General features: G+C 35.1%; 1 protein-coding gene, 1 non-coding gene and 1 pseudogene across 2 annotated transcripts in view; 2 read left to right on the forward strand and 1 right to left on the reverse strand.

Moving 5' to 3' along the window:
* UVRAG (UV radiation resistance associated) overlaps window positions 1-19,203 on the forward strand; it is a 273,971-nt gene that overhangs the window by 97,263 nt on the left and 157,505 nt on the right. The gene's annotated exons all lie outside the window — the stretch shown is intronic.
* Window positions 5,552-16,474, reverse strand: LOC117030339 (glutathione S-transferase P-like; annotated as a pseudogene).
* Window positions 18,987-19,064, forward strand: LOC117031378 (small nucleolar RNA U2-19). The gene has a single exon (XR_004424525.1). It is a non-coding gene; the product is annotated as a small nucleolar RNA U2-19 (small nucleolar RNA).

Consider the following 19,203-nt stretch of genomic DNA (forward strand, 5'->3'; position numbering starts at 1 on the left):
AAGACCTACCCCAAAAATAATCCCCAGTTAAGATCTCGGACAGACGGATGTTATGATGATGTTCCAGAAGAAGATGACATGACTGTATTTGAATAAATGTAGATTGTTGTACATGAAAAAAATAAGACATCCCCTGAAAATAAGCCCTAATGGAGCAAAAATTAATGTAAGACCTGGTCTTATTTTTGGGGAAACACGGTATGTTATTATAGTTAATTCTCCTGTGCTTTGTTTATAGGATAACTTAAAAAATTGATTCACAAAGAAACATCCTTCATAACATTACTATAGATCCAAGTAACATTAATATATGTACTATTTTATAGTATATAATAATATGCATAATATTACTATAGAACCAAGTGTGATTGGTCACATAGCAAAGGATTGTTATTTTATGTTGTTGACCTAACACTAATTTCCCAAGAGTCAGGGTCCAATGAGTAGACCTTTGGCTTCTTTTTTTTTTTTGAGCACAAGGTCTTATTTCCTGTGATTGGATATGTGAAGTCTAACCTTTCTGAAAAGAATGTAATGTCCTGCTTGAAAATTGAAATAAAGTAGTGCCTCATTTATTTGGCAGTACCAATTTATAATAACCAAACAATAATCTAAAAGTTAACATAAAAAGTATAATAAGCCACAAAAATACCTCATATCTACAACGTTCTACATTTTGCACATAGGAAAAAACCATAGTCCTCATTCAGAAACTGTGTATTTTTGTGAACCATTCTATATATCATCATGATCATTCAGTTTCCAAGTCCATAGCAAATTAGATGTTATAATTTAGTGATGCTATTGGCAGGCACATTGAAAGCCCTGAGAAATGTTATGTGAAAGCCTTATAGAAAGAGGAAAGGCAGAAAAAGAAATTAAAAGCTGACATTATAATTTAAAACGTATTATGATGTAGAATTGTATGATACAGGACAGTTAGTTCTATAAATCTCCGCGTCTTGCTGATGTTCATAATACTCCTCAATCTTTAAAAAAATATTATCATTGTTTTCATCATACACATAGTCAGAAACCAGAGAAGTGAGTAACACATTGAGGATATATTCCTATCCAAAATAGTTAAATTAAAAATAATTATTTTTGACAGTTAAAAACAATAAGCATATGATAAAGTTATCTGGAAAGTTAATTTGCATGAGAGGTCTTCTCTGAAGTCAGCCGAATTGTATAGTTATACTGTATAGCGTACTTGTGATATTGATGGAAATGGTTTGCTAAGTTACTTAAAACTCAGTCCCCCAAAATTAGCTATCTTGTGGTTTTTACTGTGAGACAGTTGTGGACCTTGTTGTGAAATAATTGGGGAAAAATATTGGGAAAAATATTGTGAAAGTTGGGGGAAAAAAGGCAGTTTTCTTCCCCCTTTGTTTTTGTCGTGAATACATGGTTTAAACACTACGTTAATGTCACTGCTTGACCTTTATTTCCACAGACTAAGGGACTGGACAGGCTGTGTTATGGAAGAGTCTTGGTTTGGGATACTGCTACCTTCTTTCAGTATTCCTGCTTTTATTTCTTGAGAATTCTATGTCTTTTTCTTTTGAAATTTTTTCAAACTTACAGAAATATTACTGAACTAGTACGAGAACTTACCCCTCTTTTACCATTTGAGAGTAAATTAAAAAGATAATCCCTTATCACTCCTTAATAAATTGGTGCATGTTTTCTACAAATAAGCGCATTCTCCTTTATAACCACGTTACAGCCATCTAAATCAGGAAGTTAACTTTGACGCATTACTGCCATCTAATTCACATACAACATTCAAGTTTCTCCAACTGTCTCAATGTCTTTTATAACAAAAGGATTCCATCTAGGATCACACATTGCATTTAGTGGTCATGTCTTTTTATTCTCAGTCTGAAATAATTCCTCAGTCTTTCCTTGACTTTTATGACCTTGGCATGTTTAAAGATTTTAGGCTGTTTATTTAGGTAACATTTCTTAATTTTGGTTTGTCTGATGTTTAAAAGATTCAGGTTATACATTTTTGGAAGGAGTATTATACAAGTGATGTTGTGTTTTTCTTGCATCCTACCAAGTGGTACACAATTTTGATTTGCCCCATTACTAGTTTTATTAATTGTGAATACTTGATTAGAGTGGTGTCTGCCAAGTTTTTCACTTTGCAATTTTTAAGTATTTTGTGGGGAGGTGTTTTTAGATTATGTAAATATTTCGTTTCTTGTCAAATTTTCACCCATCAGTTTTAACATATATTGATGTTTCCAGGCTGAATTAATTAATAAAATGATGGCTGCCAAATGGTTATTTTCTAATTATATCATCTCTTTTATATTTATTAGTTGACATTCTATTGTAAAGAAAAACATTCTTCTCTTCCTCATTTATTTATATCAGTATTGATTCATGGATTCCTATTTTATCCAATGTGTTTATAATCTGTTGCTATAATTATTTATTTTGATACTCAAATTATTTCATGATTGGCCCTGGGAACCTTTTCAATCTAGCTCCTGTTTTCTTATGACCTATTCCCATCACTCTTTGAGTACTTCCTTACTTTCTGTAACAACATAGTCCATATATTCCTTTTGTCTCTGCATTAGAATTAGTCTTTTCTTCAAGGAACTTTAGTTTCTTTTAGTGAAGAACAGTTTTTTAGAAACCAAGATCTGGGTCTATGTGTGTTCTTTGCAACTGGGGTGTTCGTGGATGACAACTGTATATAGCTAAAGGCATACTGCTGTAGGTTGTGCATATCAAAATATATAGGAAGGTGGTAAACTCTCACTTCATATGTTCAGAATGCACATAGTAATGATGAAGTTTCCTACTAATAATAGCTTGGTGATCAAGTATACTTAAAATATAGAGCAAAATATTGCATCCGTTTTATAGAGAGATGTGTATGTGCTTGTGTGTGTGCATATCTATAAATGAGGGACCAGACTATGAGAAAGGCCATTGTTTCCTATTATCAGTAAACATTTAATTAAATCTCGTAAAAGAGATTGTTGGAGAACATCAGATCTAACTCATCATTGCATCACTCTTAGCATCTAGCTCAGCACTCTTCTGCATTTAGGTTCTGAGTAAATATTATTGAAAGAATGAATGGAATGTTTGAGTGTGTCTAGTAAATATTTGGTGAATTTTCCACTGTAGTTTTTAGAAAAATGCCGTGATGTCTGTGTCTACAGGGCTAGCTGTACACCTGTGTAAGAATTAATGGAGATGAAGAATCTTGAGTTCTGGTGCTAAGGATTAAAAAAAACAGCTTTATTAAGGTATAATTGACATAAACTTCATATAATTAAGGTATATAGTTTGCTAAGTTTTGATATGCAAACATTCATGAAACTATCACCACAATTAAGACACGAACATATCCAACAGCTCTAAAAGTTTCCTTGTGCCCATTGGTAATGCCTCCTTCCCACTCATTCTCTCTCCATCTCCAGGCAACAACTGAAATACTTTTTGTCACCATAGATTCATTGGAATTTTTTATGAGTAGAATCATATATAGTATGTGTTCTTTTTTTGTCTGTCTTCTATATCTCAAGATGATTATTTGGAGATTTATCCATGTTGTTGTGTATATCAAAATACTGCATTTAAATGGATGCACATGATTCAAACCCATATTGTTCAAGGGTTAACTGTAGTTCATTTCTTTTTGTTATTAAGTTGTATTCCATTATATTGATATTCCACAATTGATATACCTACTGTATGACCCAGCCATTCTACTCCTAGGTATTTATCCAAGAGAAATGAAAATATATGTCCAAATAAAGATTTGTATACAGATGTTCATAAGATCTTTATTTGTTTTAGTCAAAAACTGGAAAAAATCCAGATGTCCATTAATAGTCGATTCCTCTATAAAGCACCATAGAATGAATTGAGAAATAGTCCTTTTCAGTTTTCTGGTAGAGATTGTGTTCAGTTGGTATTGTTTCCTCTTTACATGTTTGGTAGAATTCACAGTGAAGCCATCTGGGCCTTAAATTTTCTTTGTAGGAAGATTTTCACGAAAATTAAATTTCTTAGATATAGGACTATACAGGTTATCTATTTCTTCTTAAGTAAACTTTGGTAGTTTGTGTCTTTCAAGGAATTTGTCCATTTTGTCTATGTGGTAAAATTTAATATCTGTAGAATAATCGTTGGTGGTGGTGTTACTTCTCCTATTCCTGCTATGGGTAATTTGGGTCTTTTCTTTTTTTCCTGGTTAGTGTAGCTAGAGGTTTACCAATATTATTGATCTCAAAGAAACAGCTTTTTGTATTATTGATTATTCTCTATGGCTTTTGTTTTCTGTTTCATTGATCTCAGCTGATGTTTATTATTTCCTTTTCCTGCTAATTTTGAGTTGCTTTTGCACTTCTTATTCTAGTTTTTCATTGTGAAAGCTGAGGTCATTGATTTGAGGCTTTTCTTGGTTTCTAACATATGGTTTTAGTACTATAATTTCTCTTACCTGCATTTCATACGTTTTGTTGTGTTGTGTTTTCATTTTCGTTCATTTAAAAACACTTACTAATTTTCCTTTTGATGTTTTTTTTGACTCATGGATTATTTAGAAGTTTGCTATTTGGTTTTCACATATTTGCTTATTTTCCAGGTTTTAAAAATTGATTTCTAATCAAATTCCATTGTGATGAGAGAACTTAACATTGCATGGCTTGAATCCTTTTACATTTATTGAGGCTTGTGTTGTGGTTCAGAATGTGTTCTTTAATGTTGCACATTTCATGTGTATTCTGCTGTTGTTGAGTGGAGTGTTCTGTAAATATTAATCAGGTCAAATTTGTTCAAGTGTTCTGCTCAAGTGTTCTTTATTGTTACTTATTTTCTGTCTTTTTAAAATTACTTATTCAGAGAGAGGTGTTAAAATCTCCTCTTATAATTGTAGATTTGTCTGTTTCACCTCACAGTTCTATCATATTTTACTTCATGTATTTTCAAGCTATTAGTACTCGTAGGTGTACGTATAAACATTTAGAATTATTATATCCTCTTGACAAATTTGACTTCTTTATCATTATGAAATGGTCTTCTTTATTCCTGGTAATATTCTTTGCTATGAAATCACCTCTGTATAATATTAATACAGCTATTCTAGCTCTCTTTTGAATGGTTTTAGCATGATATATCTTTTCCCTATTTGCTTTTTATATTTGAACCTGTTTTACATTTTTATATTTAAAGAGAGTTCCTTGTAGATAGCATTGTTCCTTGGGTCTTGCGTTTTTATCCAATATGATAGTCTTTATGTTTTAATTGAGGTTTTTGAACTATTTGTAATTTACATTAAATACTGCTATTGTTGAGTTTAAATCTATCTTGTTGTTTGTATTCAATTTGTCCCATCAATTCTTTGTTGCCTCTTTCCTCTTTATCTGCTTATTTTGGATTTATTTCCTTTGTTGGCTTATTAGCTACAGTTTTTTGTTTTTGTTTTTTTGTTTTTCCGTATCTCTCTTGGAAATTTTGTTGGTCCTGGGGACAGGGAGGCAGGCAGACCCCACCTCCTGCTGAGGGGTGCCACAAGCCCTCACTGTTTTCCATTGTCATTGATGAGGAGGTTCACATATTTGGGGGAGGCCAGGAAGGCCTTGAGCTTGGGCCAGGTGCTAAGGCATGCCACATTGGCGGAGAGCAGGGAGAAGGAGTCCAGGCAGCTAGGAGTCAGGACCTGGTGATTCAGCAGCATGTCGAGCAAGTTGTAGTCCACGAAGGAGATCTGGTTGCCCATAATGGAGGCCTGGCTGCCCTGGTTCTGGGATAGCAGGGTCTCTGAAGCCCTCAGGTGTTCGGGCAGGTTCTTCATATTGTCCTCCTTGCTGGTCTCATAGTTGGTGTAAATGAGGGTAATGTATCTGCAGTGGAGATAATCAATGTCATTCACCACATCCACCAAGGCCGCCTCCTGCTAGTCCTTCCCATACAATCTGAGGGAGCGGCCAGGTGGCGCAGGATGGCATTGGACTGGTACAGGGTGAGGTCTCCGTTCTGGAACTTGGGGAGCTGCCTGTACAGACAGGAGGCCTTGAGAGGGCCCTGTGGCCAGGTCTCCTTGGTCACTGCCTCCTCCTTCCAGCTCAGGTCCTGGTCAACCAGCAGCATGTGCATGGCCTCGCAGCATCCTCGAACAGGGAAGTAGATGATGGTACAGGGCAGCAAAAGCAGTGTAGACAAAAGCAGCAGCGGCACTCTACAGTTCTTTTGTTATTCTTGTGGTTGTTTTAGGGTTTATAATATTTTTCATTTGTTTTTAATTTTGTGTTAGATCCTTCCCTCTTTTTAAAGAAAGTTTTATTGGGGGAATATTGGGGAACAGTTGTTGTCCTTCAATCTAGTTGTGGAGGGCGCAGCTCACTGGCCCATGTGGGAATCGAACCAGCAACCCTGTTGTTCAGAGCTCGCACTCTAACCAAGTGAGCCATCTGGCCGCCCTATAATAAAAATCTTCAAGTGGTAGTATACCACTATACGTAGAGTTTAAGGATTTCATATCAATGTACTTAGATTTTTGTCTTAGTAGGATTTTTTATGTTGTTGTCATATATTTTACTTCTAGGTAGTAAAATATATGTGTTCTAGGTGTTATAAATCCCGTAATAGATTACTAGTTTTGCTCTAAACAATAGATTAACTTTTAAAGAGATTTAAATAATAACAGTCTTTATATTTGTCCATATAGTCATTGTTTTGAATCTCTTCATTCCCAAATGTAGATCTACATTTCCAGTTGGTATTATTTTTCTTATTCCTGAAGTATTTTCTTTTGCATTTCTTCTGGTAATTGAACTCTTTCACCTTTTGTATGTCTGAAAACGTCTTTGTATCATCCATGTTTTTGAAAGATAGTTTCGCTCAGTATGGAAATCTAGGTTAAGTTTTTTCTTTTAATTCTTTGAGGACGTTGCTCCACTATCTTCTAGCTTGCACTGATTCTGATGAGAAATCTGCCATTCTTTATTTGTTCCCCTTTATGTAATAGGTCGTTTTCTCAGGATGTGTTTAAGTTTTTCTCTTTTATTACTGTTGTAAGCAATTTGATTATGATGCGCCTTGGTATAGTTTTCTTTGTGCTTCTTATCCTAGGGATTTGTTGGGGATTCTTGAGTCTGTGGGTTTGTAGTATTCATCAGTTGGAAATTTTTTAGTCATTTATTTTTCAAGTATTTTTTCTCTCTTTCTCCACTGTTTTCTCTGTCTTGGACTACAAATGCATGTATATTGGGCCTCATGAAATTGTCCCATCACTCAACTGAAGCTTTGTTTTATTTTTGTTTTAGACTCATTTCTTTCTCATTTTAGTCTTACTATGTTTCCCCGAAAATAAGACCTAGCCAGACAATCAGCTTTAATGCATCTTGTGGAGCAAATATTAATACCTATAAGACCTGGTATTTACATTACATTACATTACATTACATTACATTACACTACACTACACTACACTACACTACACTACATTACACCGGGTCTTATATTATAGTAAAATAAGACCGGGTCTTACATTAATTTTTGCTCCAAAGGATGCATTAGAATTGATTGTCCGGCTAGGTCTTATTTTCGGGGAAACACGGTATTTCTTTCTCATTTCTAAATGTCCTTAGACATTTAGTATATCTTTGGGTAATAATTTTTTCTTCTGTAATACCCAAACTGTTCACCTGTGAATTTTTTTTTTCTGTTTTCAAACGCTGTAGTTTTCATCTCCATTCAATTTGGGCCTTTAAAATTTTTCCTGTGCCTTTATTTAACATGTTCAATCTTTTTTTTTTTAATTTTTGAACATATAAATTACAGTTGTAATAATTGTTTTAATGTCCTTGTACTAATTGTATCATCTTTGTCAATTCTGGGTCAGTTTTGATTGATTGATTTTGCTACTTATTTTGGATTCTATTTTCCTGCTTTTTTGCATATGTGATAATTTTTGATTGGATGTCAGGCATTGTAAATTTTACCTTATAGTCCTATAAATGTTCTTAAGATTTATCCTGAGATATAGTTACGTTCTTGTAAAAATTTTGATCCTTTTAGTTCTTGCTTTTAAGTTTTGTAAGGCTGGACTAGAACAGCATTCAGTCTAGGGTTAATTTTATCCACTCCTGAAACAGAACTCTTCTCCATACTCTTATCCACCTCATACAAAACTTTTTTGTATGGCTTATGGATTATGGACCATACTCTATCTGTGGGGAATAGGCTCTGGGAAATCCCTGCTTATTTTTTCTTCTAGTCCTCCCCTCCCCCCACAGCCTTGGATAAGTTTCCTCAAATGATTCACTAATCAATACACAACTGAATACTTGAGTATGACCCTCTGCGGATCTCTGGAGTTTTCTGTGTACACTCTCTCTTCTCGTGCCGTGTGCTGAGAACTCTAGGTTTTGTGGTTTCCCTGGATTCCCAACCTTCTCCACAACTCAGGGAGACCACGTTGCTCTGTTGGGATCCTCCTCCCTATGTCTTAGCCTGGAAAGTTTCTCCAGGCTGTAAGCTGGGGCAGTCATAGGGATCACCTCATGTGTTTCCTTACTCTCAGATATTCTGTCCTTTGTTGCCTGATGGCCATAGCAATCTTGAGAACCATTGTTTTATATGTTTTCTTAGTTGTTTTCAGGTGGGAGAGTAAATCTAGTCTCTGTTACTCTGTGTTGTCCAGAAGTAGGCCAACTTATGCTGCTCCTAAGGATTTTGATGTCCTGAAGAGCATTACTTCGATGGAAGGTGTGGACTAGACTGTTTTCTTGCTACCTCTGTATAATTTCTTTGTTTCCCATTGTTTCCATTCAAATTTGAACTGAGCCAAATTTATGGAAAGCCTACCATGGGCCAGGTATAGTAGAAAGGGAATTAAAAAGATGAATATGATCTGATCCTTTTCCATAGAGTACTCAGAGCTTAGATATGATTAGAGAGGTTATATTATGTCCTCTATATCATAGCTCTTTAATTGGTAGAACTGGCTTTGAACCAGATCTTTTAGCTTCCAGTTGAATATCTCTTCACTATAGCAGTGAGTCCTTATATAATTCCCTACACATACATATATAGACATAAAAACATACATATGTATGCATTATATGCATAGATACATGCATGCATACCCTGTAGAACTCATGAGCATATAGTCTAAAGACTATAAGACTGTAAAATCTTACCCTCTTTAGATTGTTTTTGCTAACCAATGACTAAAAGACTTATGAGGCATTTGTAAATGTATAAGACTAGAGGGCCAATGGGATGAAAAGGGAGAAAAAGGAGAGTTGTGCTGGTTTGTGTTTTTGGAACAGATTTTAGGCGTTATAAGTATTAGTATGCTGGTAGGAACGTGTCTTTGGAGACACTGCAGTAATTTTGTATCCCGTTAAAATTCCCCATCTCGATGTAAGTCTGTATTTTCTCATTTTCTTTAGATAGTAGGCCAAATGGAGAAATTTGTTAAGCCAATTGTGAAACATTATACTCAACACTACAACAAGCCAAGTTCCTGTCCAAATTAAAACTGGTAAGGATTACACTAGCCTAAAATGAATTGAGAATCCCTCTATATTTCCCCCTGATTTGAGACATTTTATATAATTTAGATTTAGGTGGTAGCTCTCACCTATAAAACCATCAGGGCCTACAATCCCTCCACCCTCCAAAGTACTGTCCTTTGGTTCCCTTTCCAATATCTTTATGGTTATTGATCTATTTAGGTTTCCAATCTCTTGTGAGACAGCTTGGTAATTTATAGTTTTCTAGAAAGTAATTTACTTTTCCTTGGTTTTTTAGTTTATTGGCATGAAGTTGTTTGTAATATTCCTTTTAATTTTAAAAATCTTGCCCATATCGTAGTTTCTTGCCCTAAGAAGTTTCTAATTCTGAAGTACTTTTGAATGTACTTCCTCATGTACATTTATTGTACAATGAATATATTTTAAATTCTATTTGCATTTTAGCACATGGATAGTATTATGAAAATATCTGGAAAGGATTTAGCCTGCTCTTATGCCAAATGTGGTTTTTCTTGCCTGAAATGAGTTATTGTACATGTTAATTGGAAATCTGAAGAGTTGATTATTGTTCTATAACTGTTGCTTCATCAGTGTGGTTTGTTAGTTTTTGAGGGCACCTCATGGTTAAACCTGACACTCATTATCACTTGCTTTCATACCACCTACCATCTCTTCAATAGAACTTTCCCACCCACAATCCTACCATTTACTTTTCCATGAGAATATGTTAATTTTATAGGTAGCATTGTGTTTTGTCTTATTTGATGCTGTTACCATGAGACTTGTGTTCTTTTGAACTGTTCGTGGTCTAGACAGAGGAATGTAGAAGCAGGCTTTAGGTAGACTCCTGGTCTTTTGGGAAACTATCATATTTAATAAACTCATCAACAAGTATTTGAGTGATTCCCATGTGTCCAAGACTGCTGTAGGTGCTGTGAAGATGAAAAACATGTCTCAGGCATTTAAAGTCCACAACATTTTGGCTCCGATCAGTCCTCCCAGACTGCCTCTTGTGACACTGTTCTCATGCACCCTTTGCTTTATTTTACCACTTACTCCCTGTTCTGAGCATACAATGCACTCTGCTCCTTTAATGACTTTGAAAAGCTATTCCCAATCCCCTAAATGGCTATTCTTTTGCATGTAGTGGTCAGAGTGCCTCAAATAGAAACTTAAACCCCTTTCCCTTTACTGAGCCATTCCAAGAACAAGTTATCTCAGACTAAAGTCTACATTTTGAAAGGGTAATTAGATTTGTAGATCCAGATAATAACTCTAATAAGGTGTTTGACAGCTATGTAAGTGAAAGTTTTTAGAGCAAAATGAAGTATAAGCTAGATGATAGCAAAGATGGGGCGACTTGTAATTGCTTAATGACTTACTATCACCTTAGAGGAAAACTTCTAATGGCATGGCATAGGGCTCCATTTTTGTATCGTCTTGTTTAACATGTCTATTCATTCAGTTATTTACTCGCCAAATGTTTATTGAATACTGCAATACTCTGCGGATGTAATGGTGAATAAAGGAGACATAGTTTTTCCCTTTACAATATTACAGTCTAAACATTTGAACAAAGATAGAGAAAATTTATACAAAGCTCAAAAACTTAGCAAGCGAATGCAGTGGAGCTCGCAGAGGTGGTGATGACTTTGTATACCAGCATCAGTATGTACGAAGATCACTGGGGACTGGGAAGGTACAATACATATTTAGTCTGTCTTAAATTTCAAGATGAAATTTAATTGGGATAAGGACATAGCCTTATACTTGAGTCCCCAAACCAACTGTATGAGAAGAGGAAGACGTGGCATATGGGCCCAGCCTGAGTATAAAAGGATGTAGAGCCTTTAGTCAATAGTCAGATCAGTGTGAATGCCCAGGGGAATGTGCCTGCCAGAGAAAGTCAGGCTCTGCGGACAGACATGTGGTATCTAGAATGAGAAATGATAGACCTCCTCTGCTTTGTTCCAGGCAGACATATCTGGATTGCTGTGTGCATTTATAAAAATCACTCTTTCAGAGGGATTTTGATCGTCAAAGTTTGTACTCTAATACAATGTGATTTGCAAACTTGAAAAACATGTTCTCAAGGCAGCTTTCCAGGAGTTTTTCTATGCTTGATACACTTATAAGAAAAGTTGAGTAAATTTATCAGTTAACATATTTCATAGACTCTGAGAAAAACATAATGTGTTGCTTATTGTCTAATGTGCTAAGAAAAGGGGTGAGACGGGCCCCGTCCCATTCCTGAGAGAGGGAAGGGAAGTAATAATTGAAGGTCTGTACCACGTACTACAGGTGCTCAGGAGCACAAACACTAATAAGGTGTAGATACAGGTTTTTAAGGAGTATGACATCCAATGCGGAGGAAGGCAGTAAACATGCTTACAGCATGACGTGAACACTGGATCCAGCCACGTTCCCAGGGCTGTTGAGGAGAACCACAACTCAGGTAAAGGGATAGCCTTACTACATATTAACTATTCCTGGGCTTCTGCTTGAGTTCTTTCTCTTCCAAAAGGAATTTCTGGGTCTGTTTTGTACTGGTAAGTACCATGGTCTTTTCATACTGCAACCTAAGTAGTCTTAAATTTAAAGCATACGTTGGTCAGGTCTCCAGTTTAAAACTTATTCCATTGCCTTGGGAAGAAAACTCCTTAGCCTGATATACCAGCTCTTCAAAATCTGATCTCTGCCTAATTTTATACCCTCATCTCTTGCCACCCCCTCCCCCCTGTACCCCTCCCATATGACCCTGTGCCTCCAGCCTTGCTAAGCCACTTGCAGTTCTTGAAAAGGTTGTGCTACCTTTTTTCTGTTTTATGCTTTTCCTTTTGTCTGAAATAGGTTTCTCCTTTTTTCACCTAGCTAATCCCTACTCTTCCTTTTTAATATGAGCTTAGTTTTTACTTCTCCCCAGAAGACCTTTGCTTCCACTACAGCCTTAGGAAAGATGCTTTTTCTTTATGTTCAGCTGTTATCCTGTCTATAACTCTATGATAGTATGGGTCACATGATTGTAATTGTTTACGTACCCATTTCTCCACAAAATTCGAGCATTATGAATATAAGCATATATGAATATAAGATGTATATTCTGATCTCTGTATTTTCATTACCTAACACAGGGCATGGGCTCTTTATTTAGGCCCTTAATAAATGTTTGTTGAATGAGTATGTAAACAAACTGTATGTTTCTGGAGAGCATAGACTGTCTCCAGTGTCTTTTCTCTCAACACCCAACTCAGTATTAGCAACATGGAAAGTACTCAAAGTGCTCTTCACTTTGACTGTGAAGATAGGCTGAAGGAATAAATTAAAAGGTATGTTGACTGTTATCAGATAAGGGATTAGGGTAAAGGTTTATAAAGTGCAGATGTTGACTAATGTGGCAATGTGCTCTATAAATGAAATTATGAAGAGATGATTTTTGAGCTGGCCTTGAAAGAAAGGTAGTCAAGAGTTGGACTGGAAAAGAGAATTAGTGTTCTGTTGAAGGATAATAAATTATTATTTAGTGGCTTAAAATGCCCATGTGTTATCTTGTGGTTTCTTTAGGTTAGAAGTTTGGAGCACTGTGGTGATTCGTGACTATCATGGTGTCTATATTTATTTGACTAGAATGCTAAATATATATATATATATATATATATATATATATATATATATATATATATATATATATATATATAAAATTGGATTTAGTGTGGAAAAAATGATAGGGCACAGTCTTTTCAGTCATCCGAAAAATCATCCATTTTATCATTGATGGAAGGTATTAGAAACATGATTAGAAGTACATAAGCATATGTACAACTACTTTGGATATATTACATAATGAACTGTATAGATAATCAAACACTGGCTGTTAAAGCGCCTAGAATATCTACAACGTTTCATGTCTATCAGAGATGATGTTAGGTATACTGCATTAGACAGCACTAATCTTTTAAGTTATAAGTTTATAGATTGGGATATTTCTAGTTGTCTTTAAGGGAATTTAATCATAGACATGCGACAAATCCTTTGTAATTGCAATGTAAATGACAACTTGTTTATTTCTGTTAGGCTGTGAGTAGAGAAACCTGGAGAACTGGACTAAGTCTTTATGTTCTGTTTCCCTTCTTTGACTAGGAATGTTGTTGACATGTTGCAATATGCTTAGTAAGGTAGGTGATACCAGACTATGGATATAGCTCTGTAAGGTGGGCATTCTGGAGACCGGGCAGAAAAGTTGCAATTAGTATTGACCAAGTGATGAGCAGGGCTATCTTTGGTACCAAGTAGGAAGTGGAGTAGAAAGTGGTGTTGAGAAGACAAGAGTTGAAGCTTAGGAACCAGTTAGGAGGCTATTGGTTAGGTGTAAGACGATGGTGGCAGTGGACATGGAGAGAGGTGACCACATTTAAAATGGCTTTAATCAGTCAAGTCCTTGTTGCTAAATCTTCAGATACTGTCTAGGCCTTAGGTTACTTGATTTTATGGCAGTGATCATTTCTTCCTTGAGACATTCTGCTCCTTTGAGTGCTGTTAATACCAGTTCTCCCAGCTGTCCTACATTTCTGGATATCCTGGGTTAGAATTTTTTGTAGCTTTTCATTTCTTTTTTTTTTCTTCTAATGTTTTAAATATTTCTCAGGATACTGTTCTAGGCTTTTTTTTCTCTCATTTTCACGGTCTTTCAAAATGGTCTCACTCACTTTCCTAGTGTTAATAACCATCTGTGTGCTAATGATTGCCATGTTTTTATCTCTAGCCAAAGTTTTTCCCCTAAACTCCAGATCCTTATATGCACTCATATTCAGCATCATCTTGGATGTTGCATAGGCACCTCAAACTGAAAGTAGAACTTTCTTCTCAAAACAGTCCATCCTGTGATCCCCATCTCAATAAATGATATCACCATTTTCCTGGTACCCCAGACCATATACCAGCTATCATTTTTTTTCTTTTGCTGTATAACTTATATACAATAAAATACAGAGAACTGAAGTGTACAGTCTGGTGAGTTTTGACAAATGCACACACCTATGTTGTCATCATGCAATCAAGATATAGAATATTTATTATTATCCAGAAAGTTCCCACACAACCCCGTTGCCATTCTTACGCTCTCACTTCCAACCATGGCTGAGTCACTTTTCTTAATGCCTCCTTTATATTAGCTTTTCCTGTTTCTGAACTTCTTAAAAATAGAATCATATGGGTAGTTTTTTGGTTGCTGAGTTCTTTTGTTCAACATAGCAATTTATAAAATTTATCCATGTTGTAAAGATCAGCAATTTATTCCTTTATATTGCTGAGTGGTGTTTCTGTGAATATGCCACAATTTGCTGATGCATTATCTTGTTGATGGACATTTGAGTTGTTTCTACTCGCTAGGAACATCCTTACAAAAGTCTTTTGTAGTCACATACTTTTATTTCTCTTAAACTGAGAGTGGAACTACCTGCTCCTATGAAGTGTGATCCAACAATACAGTGAATGTTTAAAAAAATTATTATAGTAAAAGACACATTGCCATTAATCCCCCTCAAAATACTCCCCCTCACTTTGAACACTTATCTTATTGTTCTTGCCACTTTCTGAAGCAGTTCTGGAAGTCCTCTTTCGTGAGTGTCTTTAGTTGTGCTGTCATGGTTGCCTCTATGTCCTGAATCCTTTTGACTTTGGGGAAGATCCAGAAGTCGCACGGTGCCAGATTTGGTGAATAAGGTGGATGAGGGCACACTGTGATGTTTTTATTTGACAGAAATTGCCATATACCAGAAGTGATGTGTGACACGGAGTGTTGTCATGAAGGAGGATAATTTATGGCACACTTTAAGACACACTTTCTCTCAACCTTAGCTCACACCCACCTTACTGCACTGAATAAGTTGAAACTTGTCACATACTCTTGCTAAGTTTTGACGCGCCACTCCCCGTATTGAAGATCCCTGCCTTTTTGTTGGATGGTACTTGGCAACAGCATTCATCATATTTTGTGATCACAGTGGAAAGGCTCCATGTCACACATCGCTTTTTATTTTATCAGTAATGCCTTTTGATGAGTAGAAATTTAAAATTTTGATAAGGCATGATGTATTAGGCTTTTATTTTATGGATAGTGCCTTTTTATTCTGTTTAGGAAACCTTTGCCTAATCCAAGGTCATGAGTATATTTGCCTACACATTATTCTAGAAGCTTTATAGTTTTAGCTTTTATATTGTGGTCTTTGATCCATTTCAAATTAATTTTTGTGTATGATGTGAGGTAGAGATTAAGGTTTATTTTTTTCCCATATCAAAATCCAGTTATATCCATATCATTTGTTGACATAGCTTTTCTTAATCAGAAAATAAATTGATTATATATGAATGGGTCTATTTCTGTAATCTGAATTCTATTTCATTGATCTATTTGTTTAGCTTTATGCAACTACTACTGCTTTACAAACTTGAGCTTTATGATAAGTCATAAAATCTGGTAGTGTCCTTCTTCAACAATTTCTTGGCTATTCTAAAACTTTTATATTTTCATATCAATTTTAGAATCAACTTGTCAAGTAAAAAGAAGAAACTGCTAGGGTTTCAATTGGGATTGCATTGACTATATAGATAAATTTCTAGACTTGATTTCTTTTTTTAATAAAGAAATTTTTTCAGTTACAATTGACATACAATATTACGTTAGTTTTAGGTGTACAATGTAGTGATTATAAATTTGTATAATTTGTGAAGTGATCACCCTGATAGAGATTTCACTTCTTAACAATAGTAAGTCTCCCAATCTGTGAAATCGTATATGTCTCCATTCATTTAAGTGTTTTTTCAAATTTTGTTCAGCAATGTTTTATAATTTTCAGTGTTAAGGTCCTTTACCTCTTTCATTAGATTTAGTCCTAGTTATTTGTTGATATTATATAAAAGCAACCAATTGATTTTTATATTTTAATCTGTAATCTTACCGTCATCATACACCAAAGTTAACTTAAAATGTATCAAAGACCTAAATATAAGACCTGAAACAATAAATTGCTTATAAGAAAACATAGACACTAAACTTATGGACCTTGGTCTTCGAGATGATTTTATGAATTTGACCTCAAAGGCAAGGGAAGTAAAAGCAAAAGTAAATGAATGGGGCTATATCAAAAACTAAAAAGCTTCTGCACAGCAAAAGAAACCATCAGCAAAACAAAGAGGCAACCAACTGAATGGGAGAAGGTATTTGCAAACAACACCTCTGGTCAGTGGCTAATATGCAAAATATATAAAGAACTCATACAACTCAACAACAAAAAACCAAACAATCCAATTAAAAAGTGGACAGAGGGTGTGAACAGACACTTCTCCCAAGAAGACATGCAAACGGCCAACAGATACATGAAAAGATGTTTCACTTCACTAGCTATTAGGGAAACGCAAATCAAAACCACAGTGAGATACTACCTCCCGCCTGTTCAATGGGTATCACCAACGAGGCAAGTAATAACAAGTGTTGGAGAGGTGGGGGAAAAGGAACTCTCATACACTGCTGTTCAGGGTTTTTTGTTTTAATCATTAACAGTTACTGCATTTTGTCTAATGCTTTTGGGGGCCATCTTTTGAAATAATCCTGATTTTTCACCTTCATTCTGTGATGCGTTTATGTTCATGTGTGATATTGTCTATAAATTTCTTGTCACGTTGTCATGTTTTAGTATCAGGGTTATGCTGACCTCATAGAACAATTGAAAAGAGTTCCCTCTTCTTTGAAGATTTTTGTTAAGATTAGTATTTAACTAGAAACTGAGTTTTCTACGTGAAAAGGCTTTTAACTATAAATTTGGTTTCTTTAATGGCTATTCAAATTTTTAATTGGTTTTAAAAACTTACAGCTTTTTAAAAGCAATTTAACTGTTTCATCTACGGTCTTGAGTTTATTGACATTGTGTTCATAATTTCCCCTTAATTTCCTTTAAATGTCTATATTATCTGTAGTGATGTCTTCTCTTGCATTCTTGATGTTGGTAATGTTTTTTTTAGCCATCATTCTTTGTTTCTTGTTCTCTCTTCACTTTTCACATCTACGCTATCTTTCCTTTTATTATTTTACCTTAGGGCAATGCCTAAATCTTTGCTAGGACTATTGCAGTAACTTCACACTGCCTTTTCTGTTTAGTCTTGATTCTCTGTGTCCCATTCACCTTATTTCAGGAATAAAGATCTTTCTAAAGTGCAAATGTAATTAAATCTTTCCCAGCTGAAAACTTTTTAATGGTTTTTCTAATACCTTCAGAATAAAAACCTAAGCTTCTTCATATGGAATACAATACCATTAATGATCAGGTCTCTATTTCTCTCACTAGGCTCCTGTATTTTCCTGTTTGCTTTCTCTTTTTACTCTCCCTGTAATCCATAGGGAACAATACTGCACTACCTTACTAGGTGTTTTAATTTGTTATACTTCATCTTAAAATTGAATGCAGCATTTCAGACGTGATATGATCAACACTAAGTAGACAAAAATTGTCTCCTAACTACTCCTTTACTGAGATTATTGTTAATTTCTCATTGGTATTGTCTTAATGTTTATTAGTGTTTACTAGACGTAATACCTTATATTCAATGTGTCTTTACTTTCACAGCAATATCTAACCACAAAGCTTTATTTTTAGTCCAGTTTCAATTTTGCTGTTATCTCACCTCATATAAAGTAGTAGGGATGCATCTATTTGCTGTAATCAGAATACCTATCAGATAGATACTTGATCTCTTATCCCCACACCAGTGATTTTGAGTTTTATTTCATCTTGGGAGTGTTAGTGTTGGCATTGACCAGAAACCCAGATGACTACATGATATATATTTCTTTCTTTATAATATCATTTCATAATTTGCAAAATTAAGAAACATTCCTTCAAAACTGACTTACTGGTTTGGAGGTAAAGCAATGTTTCTTTTCTTGTCAGTCCTTCACCTCCTCGGACCTAGGGGAATCAGGATGTCCCATGTTATATATTTAAAAGCCTGAAACTTTTATTCTTCAAACTTTTATTCTTCTGTTGGGTTTGAAAGCGGGACGTTATTAGCTCTGTCTTGATGTAGCAGGGGCCCTGAAAGTCTATTTGGATAACACTGAAGATTGGAGGAAATGTGACTCTGTCTGTGTGTTTTAAGCCCCTAAGGTAAGATCAGAAAGCGTCTGGGGCAGTGAGAGCCAAATAGTTGAAGTCATACATTAATTATGGTCATGAATCATTTTTATTTTTAAAGTCTTTACCATTTGACAAGGTTGTTTGCATAGTACCAGTGAGTTTTAGGCAGCATTTTCCCCCTTTTAAAGTAATAGGCTATTTTGTTGATTTCTCTTCTAGTTTGACAATGCCAGTCATTATTAGAATTCTGATAATGTTTTTATTAAAAATTGCTTGTTTCCCTACCTGAATGAGTGGTCTTTAATTTATGTAATCTTTTTCTCTGAGATCTACTGTTACTTAAGTGGATCAGTGATGAAAACATCCAAATCTGAGCATAAGAAGACCTTCAAGTCTACCTGATACATGATCTCTAGTTCTGAGATGCAAAAGTATAAATAATAAGGGTGTGTGTGTGTGTGTGTGTGTGTGTGTGTGTTTGTTTATAAAGGTGGCGGCAGATAACAGGATTTGCTGATAGATGAATAAGAATCAGGAGATGTGTTTGTATGAAAGGCTAATCA

This window comes from Rhinolophus ferrumequinum, chromosome 11 (assembly GCF_004115265.2).
Source record: "Rhinolophus ferrumequinum isolate MPI-CBG mRhiFer1 chromosome 11, mRhiFer1_v1.p, whole genome shotgun sequence".
Classification (NCBI taxonomy): Eukaryota; Metazoa; Chordata; class Mammalia; order Chiroptera; family Rhinolophidae; genus Rhinolophus; species Rhinolophus ferrumequinum.